The sequence below is a fragment of the Delphinus delphis genome, chromosome X (assembly GCF_949987515.2).
Source record: "Delphinus delphis chromosome X, mDelDel1.2, whole genome shotgun sequence".
In the NCBI taxonomy this organism is placed as follows: domain Eukaryota; kingdom Metazoa; phylum Chordata; class Mammalia; order Artiodactyla; family Delphinidae; genus Delphinus; species Delphinus delphis.
The window spans coordinates 30,476,450-30,495,140 of record NC_082704.1 but is presented as its reverse complement, the minus strand read 5'-3'; the positions used below and the strand labels follow the sequence as shown (position 1 = coordinate 30,495,140).

Here is an 18,691-nt window from a genome sequence, read left to right as displayed (position 1 = left end):
ATGGGTTTATCCTCCTAAAATAGATGCCTGATCTATGCTCCTTTTAGAGTAAAATAAATTCTCTTAGCAAGAGCCTTACACAATAGGTTTGAAGGTACTTTGTGAACACGTTTTGAGAATACCTGAAGTTAATTACTAATCATCTAATTCAAAATGACAGGTACTCTGATTTACTTTTACACCTCACCCACACATTTTTAAAAATTTTTAAAAATTTGTATTTAGCTCTCAGAAATTCTGTGAGGGAATCCATCCCCTGAAGGACCAAAGTTCTATAATTATTTAAAAGATGTGTATTTATAGCTAGATTTAAATTTAAGATAGGTGGGTGCAGAACCTGAAAAGGCATAGATAGGAGTAAAAGTAGGTTTTATAGCATGTGCCCCAATAAGTAAATTCCACTCCATACACTTCCTTCTTGCAAATACTCTAAATCCAGTGTCATTCTACTGTGTAGGTGCAAGGTGCACATCTCATAACCATTGAAACAGTAATATAATCATAAAAATGAGTACCAGGAATGATTTTTCTTTGCCTATAATATTTCATAAAGATGCTCTTATAACCCTTCTGCTTGGGAGGATCTAAAATTCAAAATGGAAGGGAGATTATACAGTCACAATAGTTCTTTGGAATCATTTAGCTATTTCAAGTAAAGTTACATATTTAAGACCAAAAATTAACTTCTACTTCAATAAAACATATACATATATATGATATAGTTCAGGCTATTTTCTAAACCAAGTAATTTTTGAAGGGTAATGGTACTGCTGATGTACAGGGCATGAAGAGATATTTTCTTTCAAATGACTTAGAGAGGTCAAAAGTAAAGATGCTTGTGTTATGCTTGCGTTATAGTATATTTTCTATATTTGTGTCAATTTTTGATATATAGAAGAGCCTTTTTGCACTCCATTTCCTTTCAACAGGTCTTTTATTTTATAAAGTGCATTTTAATAGGTAAGATGTCACCGTAAAAACTGATAAAAAGGATAGCAATCATACGGTGGTTTTAAATCTTTCAAATTAAGCTAAGAATTATATTCACACATAAATAATTTTCTGGTAATAAATTAGAGTTCTCTCAGCATGTGAAATATTACTTTAATTTGATGATCAGGTTGGTATATTAGAGCTCTTTTATTGGAGTAGAAAAACATAAAGCCTAATTCCCTGGTGATTTATGTAATAGTGCCCAAGCCATTACTAAGCCCACTTTGTCTATTAATTAGAATTTTGGTGATCAGATGAATTATGAGTCATTTAATTGAGTATAATCATCATCAGGTAAGCCAGTATGAGCCATGCCATTGAACAAATTAAGCTTACTAAGAATACCGATTTCAAACTAATATAATATTGCAAGTCAACTATACTTCAATTTTAAAAAAACCGCTGGTTTCAACTCTTCCCGTTCAGTACTTGCCAAACAAGATTATATCTTTTCTCTTTAAAGTTTTCTTTGCAGAGAAAAAATAAATGGTGACCTTGGCATAACAATAATTGGTTATTTCCAGACTCTCCTAACCTACAGATGAATTAGTTGAACCTCTGAGCTACAAAATTTTCCATGCAACTTTCATTTCTTCTCTGCGTACTGGGAACCAAGTCAAACAGTTTTTTAAAGAGACTTTTAGTTAGAATTTACTTTTGAGTAGTACTTTTGAAAGGATATAGTTAACTATTTTATTGATGAATACATACATTTCTACCCTTTAAGCAATGAGTTGAAAGAATACTTTTGTGCAATAAACTAGGAGTGTTGTGCACTGATAACAGCTCACATTCATTGAACATTTACTGTAAGCTCAGAATCATTCTAAGAGTATTACATGCATTTTTCACTATCTCTTCCAACAACCTTTTATGATAAGTTTTGCTACTCTTTTAAAAGATAAGGAAATAATCACATAGAAGTTAAATAACTGGCCCAAGATATACAGCTTGTACACAGCAAAGCTGAGATATCTCCTTTAGCAATTTATGGCATAAAGTTTTCCATTTTTATGCTCAGAAATCATTCTTTTGTGTTTGGTCTTTATTAACTATGTAAATATCATACTGACCTTTGCCCCAAAGCAGTGCATACTTACCCTGAAATAAGCAGTTAAACAGTTGTACAGTTAAAAGAGAATTGATATTTTTCTTCTCAGCCTAGCATGCAATAACACATCTTATGGTGTTTACTAATCTAACAATGTGGATTCACTGTGTATAATGACTCTGTATTGACCAAAACTGAAATTTATGCAGTATATTAAATTTATCATTAAATATATACATTTGTGGCAGGTCGATGATTAATACCCTTGCAAGCAAACCCACAGACTGTTATTATGAGTTGGCCATGTGTTTGCTTTTAGGCACTTTGCCTGAATAAAATGTATTCAGGACCAAAATATTCTTCTCTTACACAAAAGTAGTCTGTTTTTTATAATTAATGTATGAGTTTAACTGGAGAACAGACCTGAATAAAGAATGGACTTAAAATGTATTTCTATTTAAAGTTATTGGAAGCAGTCAGAAAGAGAAAAATAAATACCGTATGCTAACACACTTATATGGAATCTAAAAAAAATATGGTTCTGATAAACCTAGGGGCAGGACAGGAATAAAGACGCAGAAGTAGAGAATGGACTTGAAGACATGGGGATGGAGAAGGGTAAGCTGGGACGAAGTGAGAGAGTAGCATTGACATATATACACTACCAAACGTGAAATAGATAGTTAGTGGGAAGCAGCTGCGTAGCACAGGGAGATCAGCTCGGTGCTTTGTGACCACCTAGAGGGGTGGGATAGGGAGGGTGGGAGGGAGGCACAAGAGGGAGGGGATATGGGGATATATGTATACATATAGCTGATTCACTTTGTTATACAGCAGAAAGTAACACAATATTGTAAAGCAATTATACTTCAATAAAGATGTAAAAAAAATAAATAAAATTACTGGATGCATTCAGTGAATCATCTATTCTTGGTTATCTATATATATGCATGGTGGCATGCCATGTAAACCATGGACTAGCCTCATCATCGGACTTATGGCCTTTATTTGATATTTTTTGGTCAATGATTTTAATTAGGACATATCCAATATCTTCCACTTTGTGAAACTGTTTCTATACAGTTCTTAACACACCATGGGGGAAATCAAGCTGAAGATTTACATTTAAATATTCATGTATGCCCACTGGTATTCACTGATGGAAAAAATTCTAGAGTGCTTTCTTTACTGAAATTTATGAATGGTTCTTGACAAATAAATTTCATCAATTTCAGATAAATTTAAGTGAAAATCTGGGCTTTCCCGGTGGTGCAGTGGTTGAGAGTCCACCTGCCGATGCAGGGGACGCGGGTTCGTGCCCCGCTCTGTGAAGATCCCACATGCCGTGGAGCAGCTAGGCCCGTGAGCCATGGCCGCTGAGCCTGCGTGTCCGGAGCCTGTGCTCCGCAACGGGAGAGGCCACAACAGTGAAGGGCCCACGTACCGGAAAAAAAAAAAAAAAAATTAAGTGAAAATCTAATTAAAATGACAAAAGCAATTATATGTAAATATAATTATATGCCTTGTTTTCAGATCCCAGATGCCCAATCCCCAAATTACATAAAAATTATTGTTAATCTCAGTAACAAATATTAAAATGAGCATTTTGCTGCATTACTGTTATCTTTCACTTTTTAATCAATAGACTAAAAATTCAGAAGATTTGGGTTTGCAGCATTTAGACTGCTTTGGATTTGACTTTAACTGTTAATTCAGCTATTTTTACATTTCCATCATGATTGATGTCGTACAACAATATTGTATTTATTTCTGCAGTTGTTAAGCTGATCTATGATGGCTTAGACATTGTCACATTCCATAATGTGTAGATCTTTTGAAATACCATAAAACCTTTAGAATATTTCTTTGATCATTAGAATTATTCAATGCTAGTCATTGACATTATTGACAGGGACCATATTTTTAAGAATTTGGCATGCACAGTATTGGGCTCAGGCATTACCATTATTCATAGTTGACGGTTCATTGGAAAGTAAAAAAATATTCAGATACTATTACCGTCTCTTCTCTAAAAGTACAGACAGTCCTCAACTTACAGTGGTTCAACTTATTGATTTTTTTCAACTTTACTGATGGTGCAAAAGTGGTACAAATTCAGTAGAAACCATACTTCAAATTTTGAATTGTAATCTTTTCCTGGGCTAGCAGAATATAGTATGATACTCTCCCGTGATGCTGGGCAAGCTGCAGCTCCCAGTCAGGCATGTGATCACAAAGGTAAAGAACCGATACACTTACAACCAGTCTGTTTTTCACTTTCAGTACAGTAGTCAATAAATTACATGAGATATTCAACACCTTATTATAAAATAGGCTTTGTGTTAGATGATTTTGCCCATCTGTAGGCTAATGTAAGTGTTCTGAGCATGTTTAAAGTGGGCTAGGCTAAGTTACGGTTAGATGTATTAGGTTAGGTGTATTAAATGCATTTTTGACTTACGATATTGTCAACTTACTATGGGTTTGGGCACATAACACCATTGTAAGTTAAGGAAGATCTGTATAGATAGTTGTATTCACTTGTAACATACTTGAGAATGAGTCTAATATGCACTTGTTATAGAGCCTGTTCATAGAAAATGAGCAATGACAGTACCCAAACATTTACCTTTTCCTGTCTAAAGTACAGAAATGAAAATGTCAGGGTTCTGTTAGACATAGGCAAACAAAAAACAAGAAAAAAAACACTCTTTGGGAGCATTTACCTTTATAAGAGAGAAGTGTTAAATCTTAGAAGTAGAGTAACTTGGACTACAGAATTAAATTTATCTGAAATACACTGTAAAATAATATTTCACATCACTTGGATAAAATCACTTAAAAATTTCAATTCCATTTTATATTTTGGATTAAGTAACTTCACGCATAAGCATTTATTTATACAAAATAATTTTTAAAGGAATATGCTAGCTATATGACCTCGGGCAATTTACTTAGCTTTCCTGTAAAATAAGTATTTCTCACCTTTAAAATGGGGATAACCCATTTTAAGCTTTGATGCAAAGATTAAATGAAATAATATAATTACATACATAGTTTTAAATAGCTACAGCTAATATCTACATTAACAATATTCACAACATATACAAACAGCCTCAAATTGAGGCGCATACACGTATTCTGTGGATTTTCAAATATGACTTTGGAAAAATGGCAGCCATATGTACACATATGTATTAAAGTTAATAGGCAGAAATTGAGATTATTAGACTGTGTTACAATTTTCTGTTCTTGACTACATCGTTTGGTCAGTGTTTCCTGCCTTAAATTTTCATTATTAAATGAAACATGAACAGCATAGCTATGAAGGCAGGTTATCTTCATTTAACTATAACAAGATTAATATGGATCAGGAGACTTATCTGATTGCACCCTTAAGATCACCAGGATTTAAAGTGCTGCTTCCCCATGCATAATTGGGCTTTAAAAATTCTATGATTCTCCATTAGTGAGCCAGATATTCTCAGGGCAAAAGCTCTTTCCCAGTTGTCAAGTAGACAAACTTGAAAGCTATATTAACTCTTTAGGTTGCCAAAGAACTATAATTGGCCTAAGGTAATAACTCACTGAATCTCACTTTACTGACCTGAATTAATTAGAAATTAACTTCAGTTTGGGGTAAACCTTATATTAAATAGTAAATTCCAAGAAAACAAAAACACTAAGAGATAAATTATTTCACTAAATTATTCAAATTTTTATTTTAAACTTTATTTGTATCTTTATATTCCTATGACTATTTTAATGGATTTGATGGAAAATATATGATTGATAAATTTGACAAATATGAGCACTCGCTTCAGCAGCACATATACTAAAGTTGGAATGATACAGAGACACTTAGCATGGCCCCTGCGCAAGAATGACACACAAATTCATGAAGCAATCCGTGTTTTCAATACCTTTGGACTGCAAAAAAAAAAAAAAATGACGTATGTGATATTAAGCTAAAGAAACCAAGATTTTGAAAGCAACATTAAGAAATCTAAGGTTGTTATAACTCACCTTTTCCTTCATATAAACTCAAAAAAGCCTTTTGGCCACTGCCTCTTCTCAGGATCTCCATCCTTAATGGAGGACATGCAAATAAATTCAGAAAAGGAGAAACACATTCATCATTTGGCATTCGATATTCTTGAATTCTACTATTCTTATTATAGACTATCTGGCATCATATGGCAATGTGAGGTTTTATTTTCAGTGAAAAATCTCAATATTAAGTAGAAAAATATGGCTATGAAATGATACATTTTCTATTTCATCTATGTGAAAATATACAGAAGTTTAAAAGTCGTTATATATGAGCGTTAAAATCACTTGGGATCTTTATATTCTTTCTCTTCTGTTTCTCAAATTTTATATGCTATATATGTATATTGTTTATAAGCAATGGAAATAATGTGATATCTTAAAACATTGGAAATTTTTTTGCCACAAAGACCAAAAGGAGTCTCAAACCTTTTACTTCTATAACTAAAATTTTCTGTCTCCAGATCTCTCAAAATACTTACATTAATAATACATTATATTATAATATATTCTTTTTTTAATAAATTTATTTTATTTACTTATTTATTTTTGGCTGTGTTGGGTCTTCGTTGTTGTGCGCGGGTTTTCTCTAGCTGCAGCGAGTGGAGGCCACTCTTCGTTGTGGTACGTGGGGAGAACAGGCTCCAGGTGCACAGGCTTCAGTACTTGTGGCACGCAGGCTCAGTAGTTGTGGTGCATGGGCCCAGCAGCTCTGTGGCATGTGGGATCCTCCTGGACCAGGGTTCGAACCTGTGTCCCCTGCATTGGGGGCTTAACCACTGCACCACCAGGGAAGCCCTATAATATATTCTAATAAGAAAACACATTAGCCTCTGGCTGCTTCGAGGCTATATTTGATAAGTTTTTGAACTCCCAGCTTGTTATGGGCAGTAGGGAGAATAGCTCTGTTCTCAGTAGTTGTGTTTTTCCCGACAGTAGCTCCTCAGGGCAGTGCACAGACACCTTTTAACACATGAACAAATGTGTTTGTGGGTTAAACAAGATCCAGGCTCTGCAGTCATGACCCAACAAAGAGCTTCATAACGTGTCTTTCCACCTATTTCATAGTCTAGTTTTTCCAAGATATACTCCTAAGAAAATCCTTACCAGAAAAAAAAAAACGAAAGAGTGGCGTACGGTTCATTCTATCCAGTGTCTGAAGCTGTGTTTCTATGGCAACATTTAGAATTTGAAACACTCCAAGAGCCACCATTTCTCCTGTTAAACAACAAACTTTTCAGGGAAACTGCTGAGCTCGTAGTGACTTTTTTTTTGTTTTTACAGTGAGACGTTTTCAAGAATTTTTTTTCTCTAAGTCTGCAGTAGGCAGGAAAAAAAAGGAAAAATGTATCTTCTAACACCCCTTTTTCTTATCTGCTTTCTCACTTCAAACAAGTTTCTCATTGTATTTCTGCCCATATTTTTCCAAATCCTAAATCAAAGAATTTGAAATAATATATTTGTGGTAAGCACTCAAGGCTGATCAATGTTCTTAAGTCAAAATGTACAGCACAATAAGAGATACTTTATATTACATAGTGTCTTATCCTTAAAAAATTACGTCTATTATTTCATTTGAGCCCCCCAGTAGTGGGACAGTTATTATACCCACTTAACAGATGTGTGATTAAGTTATGAGGGAGTGTTTTGCCTAAAGTCAAAAGCAGTGACTTAAAAGCAGGGTTGGTTCTAGAACCCATGTTTTCTGACTTTAAACTCTGCTGTCTACCAGATAATCTTCTTGATACTCTATTCATTACTGAGGTCTAAGAAGGTGGTAGATCTTAGATCCTATTTTACAGTTTCATACTCTGTTCACAATGGACCCTGAGCGCAAAATCATACTTATCTAAACTTTAGAAAAATATGGAACTACACTTCGTCTGATTACAGCTAAACATAGGAGGCACTGTGCCAGTTGCTGCCTTTTGCTCCTACATTGTGCCTACAAAACAAGCAAACTAGTGGCTTTCTAAATATTACATTAACATTTTCTTCACCATAGATGTATTATAAATAATCTAGTGGCATAATTATGAGAAAAGCTTATATATTCAGCAGCAAATATTCTGTATTATTTAATACATCTGTGGTTAGCCAGTTTAAAAGGTTGTATATATGTGATATAGGTACAAAAATATTCCTTCTTATAAATGTTAGACAAATTAACCTCAAAACAAGTTGACTCTGTTAAGTTGGAATAGTCTGGTGACACAATTTCTGGTTAAATTCTTTTTGTTTTTTTAACTTCAATGCTTATAGTTGCACATCTTTCTAAAATGCATAAGTCTTCTGTTCTGGTTTTTATTCAAATATCTAATCTGTCGTTTACATTAATGGGAGAATTCCAAGGAATACCAAAGAGGTAATCAATCTATATATATAGGCTCAAGAGTAGAAAGGGACCCGTGGAATGGTACAGTCTAATTTTCTCTTAATGTGTTATACTTAGTTTAACACATGCTTGTTGCAAGGTTATTTCATGTTTTCTCCTTGACAGTTCCAGTTTAAGGACCTTTGGTATTTACATTATTCCTTTTATTCCCTGGAGTTTGTTGTAGTACAGTGAAAAAATGAGTCATCAAATAACATGTGATGACCTGAAATAGTTGCTTTAGCTTCCCAAGAGGCCAGACATAGAAATAGTTTAAACCCTGACATCTTGATCATTTCATTGGACAAAAATTCAAAGGAATAAAAGTTGCGAAAAAATATGAACAATTATTGCAATGTTGAGAGATTTTTACAGTTTTTAAGGGTTGTTTTGATAACCATATATAATAGTGAGTAGGTAAATATTAACTCTGAAAATCATTTGCCTGTAATCGTAAGTTTTGTCTGTGGGTGTCTAACACATACATGAAAATACATATATAAATGAAATTGATTAATCTACCAAAATGACTAAGCAAAAAGGCTTGCTCTCTAACATTCAGAATTCTCCTTAATCTTGTGATATAATCACCTTCGATTGCCCATAGCCATTGTTCCATGCTGAAAATAGAAATGTGTTCCACTTCTGCTTTCTGAGGGAAGAAAAGACCCACTTTTGAAAAGGAAATTAAAAGACCACTTGGGCTGCAAAATGCAAAAATATTTCCATTTTTATGCACATTGGAAAAATCATTGCTAAGAAATCATTTGAAAAGAAAGAATTCATTGCGAGCTACAGGTGTGACAACTGTTAAATTGCAATACAGATTTTTTTCTTTCATGGGGATTTATTAATTGCTGAAAGAATTACTCATGAGAGTTTTAAAATAGAAATGTAGAAAATTACTTCTCCCCAAAAAAGGGCTTAAGTAATTTGTTATTATTGCCCTATGATACTCTGTTTTTCAGTCGTTTGCTTGCTTTTTTACTTTTAGAACAGAATGAATATGCTCTATACGCAGTTTTTTTAATCCTTAGAAAACCATCAAAAGACTGCTCTGGAATTATCTACTTTTGAGCTAAAAACTAGTCAGATAACAGGTGGCCTGAGTGGGTGAGTGTGAAATTCAAGGGCTAGAAGAAGAGGGAGATTTGCTTGCTTAAAATCTTCCTCTAGTTCAGTGTTTGAACTCCTTAATTTAATTAAAATACTGAGCAATTGTATTTGATTTCCTCTCCGTAATAATAAAGGTATAGACTAGTGAAAGTGCCTGACACATTCAAGAAATATATTATGATTTGTGTTAGATGTGTGTGCATGTGTGCATTTGTTGTGTGTTTGCAGGGCCACTATTGACGGTGGAAATGAGAAATAGGCTTTGGGAATTTTGTGAAGGGCTAAAAATTTTGTTTGGACTTTATTCTGTGGTTAATATAGATTTCTTGAGCTGATGGATAACATGATCACATCTCACACAGGAATTAAGCTATAATGGCAATATTGAGAAGAATTGGAGCAAGTAAGAATCTAGAGGCAAGGGGAACTATGTGGAGACTATTGGAATAGTCTAGACAAAAGTTGATGAGGGCCAAGAGGAAAGGAGGGAACAGATCCGAAAATATTGATATTTTGATAAGCTGATGCCTTAAACTTAAGTCATCTGGGAAAACTACCAGTGTATAATATCTCAATGAAGTACTGATTGCTTTCGTCTTCTCCTTGGAGGGCAAACCTCATTTAACTACAAGAAAACGTTCAGCCCTAGAAAATAATGAAGTACTTACTGGTACTTTAACCATGACACAATGAAACAGTATATTGGACGGAGTTAAAAATTCTATTTTTCAGCCAGCAGCTTCTTAATGACAAATAAGGCCTTATATTTTAAAACACCAAAAGACTTGGAGATTTTAAAAACTAAAGAGCTCAGATGATAATCCTTTGCTAATAAGAAATCACAATGGACTGTAAATAATCTTGAGTACTTGTCAATAAAGGAGAAAAGAATGATAATTACAAGCAGGCTAAACTTTTTGCAATTATTATCTGCCTTCTTAAACAGAACATAATCAAGCTCAATTCTATGTATCTGAGATTAGGAAAAAATGAAAATATTACTATACCTATTTCTAATATTACCATTTTTTCCCTTTTATGATTTGCCAAATTATCAAAATGATCCTCTAGGCCATAGCTAAAAAAGTAGGTATCCTAAAGCACTCTATTTTTTTGTTTTCCTGAGTTCTTATGACATATAAGGACATTAAGTACTGCTACGAAACAATGCCATTTTACAATTAAAAATTTATTAAATTATTTCTGAACCAGAAGGTCTGGCCATCCTCCTCTCCTTTTTCCTGTTCTTTGAATTATTTTTGGACCCCAGCATACATCAAGGTAAATAGACCCTGTGAATAGAGTATGGGCAGAATGATTCTTCTTCTGAACATGTAGTAAATAGTAAAGGTTGATCAGACAGTATGTACTTGACAAGATATTTTAAAACTGCATATTTGGGTTCCATGCACAAACCACGCACGAGTGCACACACACACTCACACATTTATAAAGACTGATGCAAAACAGAACCAAATTTAAAGGATCAATCTAACCACCCCCTCAAATTCTGTCAACCTTCCCACCTGTATTCTTACTTCCATGTTCCTAACTCAAACTGGAAAAAAAGTGATAGGCATAACCAGAAAATGCTGTTGTTGATTTAGTAGTGAGGATGGGAACAAGAGAGAGAAAATAAAGTTCTAGTGTTGCAGTGGTGTTGAAGATTAGCAGCCAGACCATACTGGGGAATGAATAGAGCCTCAATACTATTTAAAAAGAAAGATAGCATTTACTTTGCTTTTTTCCTCTTGTTTCCAATTCTGGTGATCTTGACCTTGTGAGGTTCAAATGAGATGATGAATGTGAAAGTGCTTTGCAAACTGTAAAATACCATAGATTTTAGGAACATTACACATTTGGGTTTAGGTAACATTTCAAACGATGTAGTAATTTTCATCTCTCCTACTCAGATTTAGTTTCTCAGTTACCCACATGTCACTTTTAAAATGTTAGCCTTAAGCCATTGCATTTTTATTATGTCACTACTAAGAAGAGTTATGAATTTAGCTAGTAAAGTGTTCTTGCTGCCTAAGTAATCTGTCAATTAGAAGGAGTATTTTCACCCACTAAAAGATGTCCTCTTAGACTTCCACAAGAGTTTCCTAAAGAAAAAAAATTAAAATATAAATAAAACAGGCAGAAATATAAAATATTGGATAAACAAATCTGCTAAACCACAAATTGGAAACACATTGTTAGACTTCTTACTAAAATGATTATGTAAACAATTCTGAATTGAGCGCCTTCTATGGGCATGGGCTTGTTTATTTCTCTCTTTTTCTCACTCCATACTTAATGTACAATTGTTATGTGTCCTGTGTCCTTTCTTTTCTTACATATAATGCTGGCCAATCCTTGGCAATCTGAAAGAACATTACTATCACAGAATTTTCTAAATGAATGTGAATTTAGAGATTATCCAGTAAGAAAATCACACCCATCTGGAAGGTAAGCTCTGTCAAAGTAGAGGCCATATTATATTTACAGTATAGCTGTATTCCTAAACCTAATAGCTTATATATAATGCATACCTGATATTTATGGAAGAGGAAATTCAGTTCTAAAAAGATTGTAACTTGCCCGAGTTCACAAAACTAGAATCTAGATCTTCACTCCTAGCTTAATGCTTTGCCTGACATGCCACGGAGTTTCTTTAAGGATCCGATATCATCTTCAAATGAGTAAAATTTAGGTAGGAGAATAATATTTTCTTGGTTATTAATGTATAACTCACACTAAATTAGTAACTCTTGAATCTGATTATGTTGATATATACTTGGTAAATTACAAACGATACCTACTTCACTTGGTTTATAATTGGACAATATTTGATTACAATTTCTCGACTTAAATTTGGAACCATGGAAAAGACAACAGAATTAAGTGACCAAAATAAAAAAAAAAAGGTATTGTTGTCCCCTTTAAACAAGCAGTAATTAATTACTAGATCTGAAACCACTTCTAATATCCAAGAAGTTTATTAATTATCTTGCCAAGAATGAAAGCTAAAAAAAAAATCTCCAGAAGAAAATTATGCATAAGATTAGTTGATAGGTTATATTCTGTGAAGATTAAAAGTGTTTAAGTGAATAATATATACCAAAAGACTCGTACAGAGACTCTTTGTTTAAAGCAACCTTTGGTGGTAACAAAAATATTGTTATCTCCCTGTATCCTATATGTCCCAAAGTTTTGCAATTTCAAGCTTTACACGTTTCACAGAAAAAGCCTGCCATTGCCTTCTACTGATAAAAATATTGCCACGCAGATCATGGTGCCCATATTCTATGTTTAATTAATTTAGACCTTAGAAGAGAAAGTACTGTACTATACTGGTTAACATTGGTGACAGCCATATGGAAACCTCATTTCATCTGACTATCCGTTTTGCACTCCATCCAGAAACCTATGTCAATACTGAATTTTTTCAGTATCCTTCTTTCTTATATTATAGTTAAATATGTTATTCCAAAAAGTTATCCTCTTTCACTTTCTATCCCCTGAGGAGATTGAGGACAGTTGGTCAACTTATTCTAAGTGAGATTACTATTTATATTTAGATATCATTATGAAATCACTCCCTTGGTCATTGCCAGCCTTAATAATTATTATAATATACATCCATTGAATGCTTTCTAGGTGCTATGTACTTGCAGGATTCCATGGTTCCCACAACTCTTTGAAGTAGATATTACCCTATTTTAAAATGGAGGAAACTGATGTTTTGAGAAAATGACTTGTCCTAAATCAACGAGTGGTCGATCAAGCCTTAACATTGGGTAACAATGCAAGAAACAAAAGGATAAAGGGGGCTCAAGTTATGATTTGCAGTTGGGTTTTCTAACCTCTACCTCCAAAGTGAGGAAAAGGAAATAAGAAGAGGTGATGGTGTTGGGGCAGGGGGATGAATTGGGAGATTGGGATTGACATATATACACTATTGATACTATGTATAAAATAGATGACTGATGAGGACCTGCTGTATAGCTTAGGGAACTCTACTCAGTGCTCCGTGGTGACCTAAATGGGAAGGAAATCCGAAAAGAAGAGGGGATATGTGTGTACATATGGCTGATTCACTTTGTTGTACAGCAGAAGCTGGCACAACATTGTAAAGCAACTCTACTCCAATAAAAATTAGTTTTAAAAAAAAGAGGCAATGGTGTCATCAGTAAGTTTCATTCAAACTTTTGAATGAAGTTATCACCTTTGATCATACTTTTCCTGGTTTGTCTTTTACCTCTCAAATTAATGAAAAGTCTCAGGTATTTTAGTGATCTAATCCCAGGAGATAATCATGATTGTCAGCTCTCTTCTTTCTATAGTGGAAACCTGTGCTGAAGGGACTATCCCTAATGTTTCTGTAACCTGTTAGAATATACTAGAGCTCTCTACTGTCAAAACACGCTCCTCAGGGGCTTCCCTGGTGGCGCAGTGGTTGAGAGTCCGCCTGCCGATGCAGGGGACACGGATTCGTGCCCCGGTCCGGGAAGATCCCACATGCTGTGGAGCGGCTAGGCCCGTGAGCCATGGCCGCTGAGCCTGCGCGTCCAGAGCCTGTGCTCCGCAACGGGAGAGGCCACAACAGTGAGAGGCCCGCGTACCGCAAAGAAAAAAAAAGCTCCTCTCTGCCAGTCTGCTTTCTATTAACCACATTCTCCTTCCTTCAAACATACATATTTATGGCTAGCAATGTCACAAAAGAAATGAGGAAAATGCAATCAATAAAGTGGGATACGGGACACATGGATTCCTTATTTTAATTTTTAGAAGGAATTTTTCTATCTTTACTATCTGAACAATTTAAATTAAGACTTATTTTCAGTCAAGTTTTGCCACCTCTAGAAATTCAATTGTTAGAGTTACCATATGATATATGATCCAGCAAATCCCACTCCTGGGCATATATCCAGAAAAAACTATAAATTGAAAAGATACATACACCCCACTGTTCATAGCAGCACTATTCACAATAGCCAAGACATAGAAGCAACCTAAGTGTCCATCAATAGAGGAATGGATAAAAAAGATGTGAGATATATATATATATATATATATATATATATATATATATATATACACACACACAACGGAATATTACTCAGCTGTAAAAGAGAATGAAATAATGCCATTTGCAGCAACGTGGATAGACTGAGAGATTATCATTTTAAGTGAAGTAAGTCAGACAGAGAAAGACAAATATCATATGATATCACATATTGGGAACGTAAAAAAAAAGATACAAATGAAATTATTTTATAAAACAGAAATAGATCCACAGACATAGAAAACAAACTTATGGTTACCAAAGGGCGGGGGGAGGGATAAATTAAAAGTTTGGGTTTAGCAGATACAAACCACTGTATATAAAATAGATAAACAATAAGGTCTTACTGTATAACACAGGGAACTATATTCCATATATTGTAATAAACTATAATAGAAAAAATCTGAAAAAGAATATATACATATACATATATATGTAGAACTGAATCACTTTGCTGTACACCAGAAACTAACACAACATTGTAAATCAACTATACTTCAACAACAAAAATCAATTGTTTACAATGTGTACATGCCATTGATATATAATTACCTTGCATTCAGAGAAAGAATTTAAAGATTAGGAAACTCATTCCACAAGGTCACACTTATTTTTTCAATAAAACAAGTAATGAATACCTAGAACCATAAAGAAGCATATGTTAAAAGCATTAATGGAAGAATGATAAAATGAATACCTTTAAAATGTTATATTGAGATTTAATTGGTGTAGAATAAAGTTTGCCATTTTTCTCTCAACAATAACCTTTTAGATATATTTTTTAAGTGAGTAGTACTATTTTAAATAGAAACTGAATCTTTTATAAAACTGGACTACTTAGTATCTATAATTAGTGGGTGGTAACACATACTGAAATTTCTAGATGACATTTTCATATGTAAATGTGCTTTTTATATCATTTAATATGCTGCTCTTTTCAGAATTTCAAAGTTCAGGGAATGAGGTTGCCTTAGAAATGAGATTTGTCATTCTCTTAAAAGAATACTTCATTAGCTTTCTGCTGCTTAAGTTTTAGACTAACACCTTCATTGAAATAAACCTTTTCTTTTTTTGCCTACCCAGGAAAAAAAAAAGAAATCTACAATTCATTTAGAGATCAGATCTGTTTCCCTGTCTCCCTCCCCCCTCCTTTGTACCCACCCAATACCTTTTCCTTGTGGCTCTGAAACCCAACCCGTGTATAATAGGCTTCAGCCAGACTTGTCCTTAAGCTTTTTTGTTTTTTTTTTAAGAAGCGTAACAGTCTATTGCGTATAACTATTTGAAAAGGAGCAGTATGCCCTTAGTCACTTCATCAAATGTTTCCATTAATTTAACATTATTCGTATATAAATAGAAGCTCCTCTTTCTGCCAAATTGGAAAATACACGTACTCATACTGATGACACCAGGTAAGCAGAGCTGGTTCCCTGTCTTACTGATGGCAGCATAATATGAGGCTGTAATTATGGCCATAAGATAAATAGAACAAACGTGCCAGAGATGTCACAACTTTGTGTCACTATTGGAAGTTTGATGAAACACTTCAGTATCTGAAACACAGGTTGACTTTTTACCTATTTTTAACTCATCAGCGGTTGCTACATATACAAAGATGAATGTTCTCTTGGTGATTTTCTTTGTAACACACGTTGAAATACAAATAATGAATATAATAGATTGAGGATAGAAAGAGATAACTTATTTTTTTTACATCTTTATTGGAGTATAATTGCTTTACAATGTTGTTAGTTTCTGCTGTACATCAAAGTGAATCAGCTATATGTATACATATATACCCATATCCCCTCCCTCTTGAGCCTCCCTCCCACCCTCCTTATTCCACCCCCTAGGTCGTCACAAAGCATCGAGCTGAAGAAAGAGACAACTTATCTTTATACTGCTGTTCATCTATGCTAGTATATCATTTAGCCATACAAAACACTTTCATACACAAAATGTCCCTGAATGCCATATTTGCACTTCCAAATTTTGCATTCCTAGTAAATGTAAGCTGAAGTTTCACTGAAGTATGGGTTGCGGGGGGGAGGGGGCATCCATCATTCATAAAATTTGTACACTGGCAAAGAAGAATAAGCCTTTAGGAATCCCAGATACTCTATATTCAAAATGCTTGACTTCTGAGAACTGTATTTTTTGCACTCAAAAATTCTGTTATGAGAATTACCTTTTAAAATAACAATACTCTCTTTACAAGTTCATCCAACCGCTAAGGTACATCCCTTTCCCTGAAAAAAATAATAACCCTTGGCAGCAGTGAATATATTTAATTAATATAAATATATTTTTATGACATAAGAAAGCAGCTTTATATTGAGAACCCTTTGAGATACCAGGTTATATTGATAACCCACTTGGTTATTATCAACTACTTACCAATTTAGTATTTTTATATTTTTGTATCAGTTTTACCTTAGAATTCCACTGAAGTATTCTAACATACTTTGTATCATGACTGTTTCTCACATTTTGTAAGATGATTTGCTTACCAAGACTGAAGAATGCAATAAGAGGACATTATTCACTGACCTTAAGTAAAGATATTGCTCTAAGAACTTGTGGCCAAGCATAAATGTAGCTGGACAAGAATCCAAAGATTACACTTATTTAGAAAGAAGCATTGATTATACTAAAATTAAATATTCTTTATCAAGAAAAATTATGCTTTGGAAAGTGTTTTCATTTTCTTCTTCCAAGCCAGGTGTTTAATAACAGAAAATACCTCTCTTATTTCACAGTCTTGAAATTTATAAAATCTAGTTTTGTTTAGTAGTTACCCTGGTTCTCTTGCTTATTTCGTGGAAGGGGGAGATATTTTTCTAAAGAAAGACAGACAATTTCCACTTTCTTGATACTATTTAAAAACACACAGAATAAGTACAAAAGCTTTTTTGGCATATAAAGTATTGCAGTTTTTTTGAAAAATATCAAATTTATGAAAATGGGAATGAAAGTCAGAGGATTTTATTTCTCCTCACATACTTTAAAAATATACTTTTATAGAAAAGGACTAACACAAGATACCTTTTAAAAAATCACCATGATATAAATGAATTTGCTATTTTAAAAGTTTAATCAAAAATAGCTCCTTCTAAAATCAAAAACCTCTACTGTAAAACTTTTATCTCTAAGTCCAGGCAGGTGATAGGTTTATACAAATATTTTAGATACAATAGGTCAAAAGAGTAAAATCTTTCAACAATAATGAGGTGTAATTTGATGCACTGGAAAGAAAACTAGAAGAGCAATAATAGGATCTGTGTACCGCAGTCAAAACACTTTAGTAAACTAAAATTTGGTGGGTATTTTTTTTCTAAAGGCGATATTCATGTTTTTTTAAATTATTGTTTTATTAATTCTACCATCTATATTATAAATGCCATTAATTTGCATCATTAATAAATAGCATGATAATGTATTAGTGAACCAGTTAACAATAGCTGTAAGATTGATGAATACTTAAACTTTTATTAATGGTTTCTAAATGCCCTGGACTAATTAAATCTTCTCATCCCACCAGAACAATGTTTAATTATCCTGACTATACAGCTTATAAGCAAGATATTAATAGAGTATTCTTGTTTCACATATTCAGTGGTACTTTGGCATTTTAGTACCTTCAAAAGCCATAAGATGAATGCAGCATAGTTCTTTATATCCTTTAATCATGGAGACCCTGTCAGTAAAACTATCACTTTGCATTGGTGCCACTTCATTGAACCAATCTCACGAATTCTGAATTCATCAATGAAGTAGTAATCTATTACTGGAACTGATGTAATTTTTATTAGTACTATGTGTGATTATATGTGCTGATACAGCTTTCAGGAGTTGATTTCTTGGCCTAAAACAAAACTGAAATTAGAGGAACCCATTACCAGGGAATTGTCAGTCCCTGGATGGTCTGTCAGAGCCACACATTTATCTGAGACAGGTTATAACAGTAGGTTAGCATAGATTCCTAGGACTTTATAACAAGAAGGAATGTAGCCCAATTGTTTTATTTTACAAATGAGGATTCAGTTAAGTGTTTCTA

At 33.7% G+C, this 18,691-nt stretch overlaps 1 non-coding gene across 1 annotated transcript; it reads left to right on the top strand.

The window, feature by feature from the left end:
- Positions 1-5,855: 5,855 nt before the first annotated feature.
- LOC132419047 (U6 spliceosomal RNA) lies at positions 5,856-5,962 on the top strand. The gene has a single exon (XR_009518071.1). It is a non-coding gene; the product is annotated as a U6 spliceosomal RNA (small nuclear RNA).
- The last annotated feature ends 12,729 nt before the right edge of the window (positions 5,963-18,691 follow it).